Genomic DNA, 8,417 nt, shown 5'->3' with positions numbered 1-8,417 from the left:
CCTGGAGAGGCTGCGGCCTCCCCGGCGTGTCTGCCGGCTCCCCCACGCTTGGAGGGCCTTTCCCTGGCTGCATGGGGATTTTTTTTTTTTAATGGTTACAGATCTTTTTATTTCATGCCATAGTCTGGTTATTTACAGCAATATAGTATTTATATTCACAGAGAGAGGACTTAGACCTTGCAGGGCCCACGCTTGAAAACACTCTGACCCACCTCCAGCACACCCATTAAAGGAGCGATGGTGAACTGCTTTAAACCTCGCAGTAATGGGTTTTTCAGAGCAGAAGTTTTAACTTGCCTTTAACCTGCAGCGAATTTGAGATGCTGCAACTGTACAATGTAGCTTGAGACAGATTTTGCAGCAGAGTAGTCCCCTGGCACACATGCTGCGAAATGCTATGCGGTTACCTTGCATGTGATTAAAAAATGAAGCAAATGGCTACAAATTTAAAGTGAAGGACTAAAACAAGGGATCTTCAAAATAATTTCCTTCTCTGTAGGATGGCATGCATTTTTCTAAGGAATTTAAGCCTATTAATATAAGTACAGTAAATAAGATTACTGTACATTTGAATGTCACTTCTACCTACCTCATAGACATTTCCTGTAATTAGGAGGCTAAAAGTACACACTGAACAAAAAGGCAATAGCAGTCACACTTGGTTAAAACTTGCAAAATGCAGAATTTTTTATTGTTCGATGTTGTGGTGATGTCTCTAGAAAGTGTTATCTTTATTGCTGTACTTTGTTTCAGAATACAAGAACAATATACTGTTCATTTGTCTCTGTTTCTGATTTCTAAGGCAGCTTAGCCTTTCTGTCTTACTGTATTACATCTCTCTTAACTACCCCTTGTTCCAGCCCTGCTGAGATTTACATGTAGGTCCTTTGCCTATGCTTGTCCTTCAGACGTCAGCAAGTCTTCTTATATGCTTAAAGTTCAGGACACGAGGCAGTAGTCACTGAGTCTGCAGTCTTTATATTTAGAAGCTTGATCTTCTTTCACTTTCACTGGTACAGAAGCAGCAACAGATTTAGGCCAAATTTAGGAGAACCGTATCTGCCAAGTGACCTCACTCCTGTTGCATGATGGTAGAACAGCTTCCTTTGCTTTTTACTGTGAAGTTTCAGTTGAAGCAACATTATTAATTTCTTCTGAAGACCAAAAACAAATGCTAATTTTCAATTGTAAAGACCAAAAGCTTTGAAATCAAACAAATGTTTCACTCTTTTTGCATAGGCTGCACTTTTTGGTTCAGGTGAGTATCTTTCGAGAGATACATGGCTATCCATGGAGATGAGGTTATCAAAATATAGATCAATTTAGGAACAAAATCAAAAGTTTAAATACTGTACATGCTAAGAAGATGAATCGTGGATTTTATATACTACTGAGCAGGAGTACAGCTCTTAAAACCACTGGAAATAGCTTTCAGTGCTGTACACATTTATTTCTAAATGGATAAACATAATACTTCCATGTCCTGATGCGTTAATTGACCATTTTGATATATGCTATAATTTCTTAATTTTTTTAATGTTAAAGGATGTGTATCAAGTAATGTACTATAGCTTTAGTCATGAATCAGGATTTTTTTCATTGTGATACATTTGTAATATTTAAGAGTTTTCTAGTGATTTTTGTTCTTCATTACAAGATTTCTTCTCCCCAGAATGAATCTGAAAAAGAAGAAATGATCTGCTGACTAGGTAATCTCTGCTTTATTGTTTATATACTTCTTAGAATACATATGTTCATGGTCTGACTAATACTTTTTCCACTTCATGTTCTTACTGGGCATTCAAATTGGTTTTGGCTGTTGTCAGTACTCCATTGAAATATATCGCAGCAAGCGATACCCCTGGAGCTGTGGTTTCAGACTCCCTCTGTGTACAGCACTGATACAGACTAGGACTGCCTCTTCAAAAGTAACTTTTGTCTAATATTTAATAAGCAAATCACTAGCAGAGCAAGTAAGAGTACAGTTAGTGGCTAAGAAAGACATAAGAATTGCATCCATCTTTTTTACGGAATTACTTGCTTTCCTTTGAATTTTTTCATGAATAAAGTTTTGTTCAGACCCCCAAATTTCCAGCCTGTGGCTATCATTTGGCGAGTGTTTGGCCTAAGCATCCTGAGGAAGGAGTTTACATGGATTAGTGCAGCCAGACGGGGAAGGCAAATAATGCCATATACCGAAGTGACAAGTAATGGAGCTTGACTGTCATAGTTGTTTTGAAGAAAATCACACCGAGCATTGTGTGAAACTGGCAAAAAAACCCTCAAGTTCTCCACGCTTGTATGATGTATTATTCATTCAGTTAGAAAATTACCTAAACTCTAACACCAGCTGACACACACTTCATGTATGACCTTGGCCTAATCCCTTAATCACTGCATGTCTCTGTTTCCTCCTTTATTAAAAAAACAAGATAGTAATGCTGAAGTCAGAAATGTCTTGGCATTTATGGAACTGTGAGTTGCTGAGGCATGTTACTATATTAAGTCTTAAATAATGCTACAAAACAGAATTCCTCTTTATGACTACCCTTCAGCAGACCACACATGTAAGTAGGTGACTAAGGATGATTTTGGAAACTGGGTCACATAGGGTCAACTCAGACTGACCTTTGTAGAGTGTGATATTAACCAATGACCAGCATTGTTGCTGTATTTATCTGAAAATCCAAACTTGCCTTTAAAAGACAAACATCAGTACAATTACTGGCATAATATTATGTCAGAGATGCATGAACCACAGAGAAATATGCCATGGAGGGTAGGAAGGGTCAGGGATTGGAGGGCTGCAGATGCAGAGAGCTTCTGAGACATTATGGAGGACACCCCACTTGAGAGAGCTACTTGATAAGAAGACATTAGAGGTGTTCTTGAAAAGATTTGATTCTGTTTGGAAAGAAGTCATGTTTGGCTAGAATTTTGCAAAATCCTCTTGGAACAGAAAAAAAAAACCTCAATGTTTTTTCACTTATAGCTCAAAGAAAAATAACATTTATTACTGCTTTTATATTCTATTTAGGCTTGTGTTTTCCATACATTTTTTAGCTGATAGCAGAATGAGAAATCTGTCATGGGTACTGTTGATGTCACAGCATGATAGTAAGCATTGTAAGCTTCAGATAGGAATGATTAGGCTTTTGTTACAGCAAATACAAGACTGGCCAGAAATCAAACTGAAATACACCTACAATTCAAACAAAACAAGAAGTCTCAGATTCCTCTTTATATTTTTAATTGACACAGAAGCTAGAACCTAGTATAACTGATGGGTTTTTTGGCTGTACTGCCCACCTCTGTACACACGCCAAGTTGATGTTTCCAAAAATATCCCTACTCTAGAATAAATAGATCAGAGGGTGACATAAACAGACCCTGAACACCTCCACAAATTTAATTGAGTAGTTTATGCAAAAGGCCAGTGCTGTGCCCAGCCAAATAAAATGGTTAGGATGTTTATGGATTATTTATCCTTTTGCTTTAACACTATTTTCTCTCCCACCCACATAATAATATTGTGGAAAACACTCAAAGTTCCTACTCCTCCAGAAACAAAATATGAATAATTCCATACATGTTTCATTTTCTTGATGGATGTTATACTTTTGAAGAAATAGTTAATAAATGTTGACTACACCATTTCCAAGCAGAGAGGTCAGGTATTACAGAAACTTCCTTGCTGTATCAGGCAAGGTTTAGTTTTACAGAATTTGCTATTTAAAACTTATTTACTTCTTAAGTATATTATTTAAAATATTTTCCTCTAGAAAATTTATTTCTTCATAAATAAAATCCCATTGGTAAAAACTTTTTTTATTTAAATCCTCCTATGTTAATCATGGTCTCTTCTTATCCACTTTACTCCTGCACAAGCCTGGGGAACACAAACACAGTGTCAGCGTCTTGACTTTCCAAAAGCATGTGCCAGTTTTGCAGCCCTGGCAATCACCGCAGGATTCTGTGCCCACTGCGCAGCACGACGTGTTTGCGATGTGCAGTCTTACGCAAGGTGCTGGACCAGGCACTGTGTGAGAGGTCGCCTCTTTGGCAGTCCAAGTGTCGCAATTACACATGTTGATGTGGTGAGCACATGACTAACGTTGACGTGATAAATGTGTGAGTGACATGCTGGTGGCTGGTGTTTATGGAGGCACAGGGCTGAGTCATTGCTCTTCTGGTTAGACTCCTCAGGAGAGTGTCAACTTCCTGGCAGGTTCTTATCCTCAGAGGTGAGTGGATGAACACAAAAATGCACAGAAGAGTATGGTTTTTGGAAAACTGCAAATACTCCGCAATACCTTTTCTTCTTTCTGAATTGTTCAAAATCATATACATTGTAGTGCTCTTTCCCTAAGCAAACTCACCTATGTGTTTTGTTTTGGTTTGATTTTTTAAAGTTTAGGCTTACTTTTCTGGTGTTCCAGGCTGGGGAGCGAGAAGAGGGTAAACTTTATGTCACTTAACTTTGTTTACCTCAGTTTACCTTCAGCTATATCACTTATTTGGAAACAACATAGAAAGTAACCCATCACAGCCTGCTCTCACTTGTGTCCCTTACACCTCTGACTGCCAAAGGGAAAGCGAGGCAGAAATTAGGCAACAGTTATCTATTTCAGGCTGTTAGCTGTACCCCCTCCACTGGTAACATAGGCAACAGAAATAAATCTCAATTCAAGACAAGTGCAAGGAAAGATCACTGACAGATCACAATATTTCTTACCATTTTAATGGCACAGACAAGGTTATAACTTTCTGAATCAGAAGAATTAATCAAAATTTGGGATTTGTTCCCCCTAGGGTGAATTACACATGTAATTCTACAATCTGATGTGGCTCCCAAAATTTCAGTGTATTATAATAAATTAATTTCAATGATCTGTGCTGATGAAAAGACTTACAATAAGAAGAAAGTGTCTTAATCACCAAATGATTCTTCTATATTCTGGGATTAAAAAAACCCCAGCTACTTAGAGTTTTATTGGAAAGAGTGTAATTTTTACAGACATAAATTCTTACTAATGACTTTTACTATTCTTGTATGAAATTATGCCCTATTCACCACTATTGAATGTCTTGACATTCAAAAAGAAGAAATAATCTTAAACTCTTAAAACCTGAATTTCTGGATTAGTTGCTGACTGGAAAGAGCTACATCCTTCATTCAAATGGAGAAAAATCAACAGAATATTACGGTGGAGCATGGCAAAGTTCAATGCTAGCACTGTCCTTGGGCACAGAGACAGATAACAAAAAATTGTATCATTTACTCATGAGACAGGAATGTCTCAGGGAAAATGGGAAAGCACTGTACTTCACTAATGGTTTGTTCACTCAGAAGGATAGTCTGTGCACTCTGCAAACTCAATTTAGCCTTGGATTATTTGGTTTGTAGGAAAGGTGCTGAATGACTTTATTTAGAATTGTAGTACTGAAATGAAACCAGGTGTCTGCAGAGCCTCATGTCTATGTTCCTGCAAGGAAAGAATACACATTCCTTAAGGAATATATTACATCTAGTAAACTGTGTACCTGATTTTCTCTTAATTAGTTTTTATTAATAAATGAAGATCACACTGTGCATGTATTGGGATTTGTCCTTCACTGTAACCTTTGGACTTATTCACAGGCTACAAACTGTATTAAATAGAACTGGCTGAAAATGGGAAAATGATTTTGCAAAGAGAGAGAGACAAAGGACTTCATTTCGACAGGGTTCATCTTCATTCTTTGCCCTTTGCTAGTAAATGCAGGAAATGGTACTGGGAGAATTCCTCCTATTTTCTTAACTTTGGTATTCCTTTTGCTCCTCTACTTTTTTTGAACTTACTTAACAGAAGTATTTTTTTAAAAGAGCAAAGATAACCCCAATGCTCAGAGCCCTGAAATTCATTCTGTTATGTTGAATGTAAGGAAAAGGATGAGAAACACAACCCTTTCCAGGATATTAAAAACAAATTAATACATTCCCATTTAGAAAATACCTTAGAAGAAGTGGGTTTTGAGTTAGAAACTTTTATGTCTCAAATGTACTTATACTAGGCTGTATTGGATTAAACAGCACCTCTGGCAGAAGAAAAAAAAGTGGATATACAGTGATGAAGGCTCAAAACATCACCCTTGCTCCCTACACTTCAAACTGTGACCCAGACCAATGAAAGAAAATCTTTTTGATCTGATAGTAGAAAGCTTTGTGGCAGAGCTGCATGTTTGCAAGAGAATAAGTGGCCATGGCAGAAAATTGGCATAAATATGAATTTATTTACCTAAGAGCTTTCAGTTAAGTATCTGATACAAACATAAGGAAAAAGATAAGTATACTTCTTAAGGCATGGTTATTGACCCATTTCTGAAAAGTTTCATCACCTGTATTTTAACTCCAAAGGAGTTCAGAGATCTACATGGTGAGTGAGTGAGTAGCACAGGATAAATGATTCATGCCCGTTTTTCTTGTTGGACCCTACAGTTTACCTTTCAGACACCCATTGACTTATGCCAGTAAAACGTGGTTTCCATGAACAGGTCACAAATTACTCCAACTACTACACAGGATTTTGTATTTCAGTTCTTATGTACTTGGTACTAAAACCTTAAAAAAATTAGGCTATCTGTAAAGTAGTTACAATCTAATTCCAGCTCAGGTTTCTGCAGCTAAGCTTTTTAATATTGCCGTACTGTTTGTGTTGACTCTTAGTTATATATGGCAAGACAGCAGCATTATTTTGTTATGCAAGCATATTGTACATGCTTTTACTATTGGTTCTGTGTTACAGGGTTGTATTCTTATACTGTAAAACATTAGCTCGTTAGGGCTTTGCTATCTGTATAAATTTATGTGTAAACACTGATCTCAGTGGACACAGGTAACATTAAAATGACTAAGTACTGTGTGTCTGAGCCTGCATCAAAGCAAGAATGTACTCTGCTCAGTTTTTTCATACAGTGCCAGCCTTAAAATCAGCAGGCCAAATTATCTTTGAAAAGAAATGCCATTCTACTGAAGTCAATAAGGCCTCACCAGTTTGGGCCAGCAGGAAATTTGGCTCAAATACTAGCACCTATTGTAAGAGTTTATCTAAACTGAGGCTCCAGAAATATCAACTTTTGTACAAGATTCTTTGCTGGCTTGACATTTTAAGGTGAAACCCAAACACTGAAGGACTTGAACTAGACATTTTGTTTCTAGTCTATCTCCAACAAAAGATTAATCCACTAGAGCATTCATACAAGAACTCGAATCAAGAATATAGTTCCCTTCTGTAGAATTAAGTTCAACAGATCCAGTGGCAGATCTCATTTGTTCATTTAAGGAGCAGCAAGTTGCAGATTTTAAAGAGTATGAAGAGGTAATAGTGAGAAGAAGCATTGAGATTGCCTCTTGCAAGCTAGTTTTTGGGGAGTGAGAGCTATTCTGATAGAGAAATGTTACCTGCTTACAATGTGTTCTCATAGTAAGTGGTGTGATGATAACAGCAATTACTGGTAGAAATATTTATCTATGTCATTTTTGCAGTAATATTTCATGCACAATTATGTTTGTATGCAATTGCAGCTCGTTGACTACAACAATTAGTCTATGTCCCAGTCCCTGCTCTGACCCTGATGAGAAAAGCAATAGCCTGGGGCTGCTGAATCTTATGCTCGTGATTCCCAAGTATTTCATAGTGGAGGATCATTGTCATTGAGAGGAATTTTTAATATTGAAATATTGAAAGGCCCAAACTGAGATTCAGGACTCACTGTACATATGTGGTAAAAGACATCTCCACCCCAGATTTTACAGTAAACAGAACATTTGAACAAATGCTGCAAAGCAAATTAGAGAGGAACGTAGTTCATACTGATAAGCAGCTTAGTGGTTTAACTCTGAAGTCCCATAACCCACTTCTACATGATAGTGGTCTCCCAACTATATTGAGCTCTTTTCCTTGTGCAAAGAAAGTCAAGAGGAAACCAGAAGCTGCTCTGCATCCACACTCCATATGGATCATGGCTGCAAGCTAGCCTGCATCTCCTGGCCCAGGGGTGACCCACCGAGTCAAGGAAGATGCACCCAGAGGAAAGGTCTGTCCCAGCGCTGGAAAGAAAGGGAGCACAGCTAGAAGGGATCTGGCCTTCCACCAACTCAGAGCTTCTTTCCCTACCGGGAAACTTAGATAACAAATCAGTGCCAGAATCCATCCTGTCTCACAGGCAGGGCTGGTACCTCTGCCTCGTAAGATTGCTCAATGTTTAGCGTTACTAGTAATTCAATAGGAAAGTAATAAACAATGTTTTGAGAAAAACAACTGATTACTGGCCAGAGAACTCATCTGCAAATATACTTGCAAGCTATCTCAAACAGGTAATCTCAGAAAGCAGGTTTAAGACAGACATTTAGAGGTAAATTGTGCCCTCCATCACAA

The sequence above is a fragment of the Athene cunicularia genome (genome assembly GCF_003259725.1).
Source record: "Athene cunicularia isolate RWA chromosome 5 unlocalized genomic scaffold, athCun1 chr5_part1, whole genome shotgun sequence".
NCBI lineage: Eukaryota > Metazoa > Chordata > Aves > Strigiformes > Strigidae > Athene > Athene cunicularia.
This window is presented reverse-complemented; position numbering follows the sequence as displayed.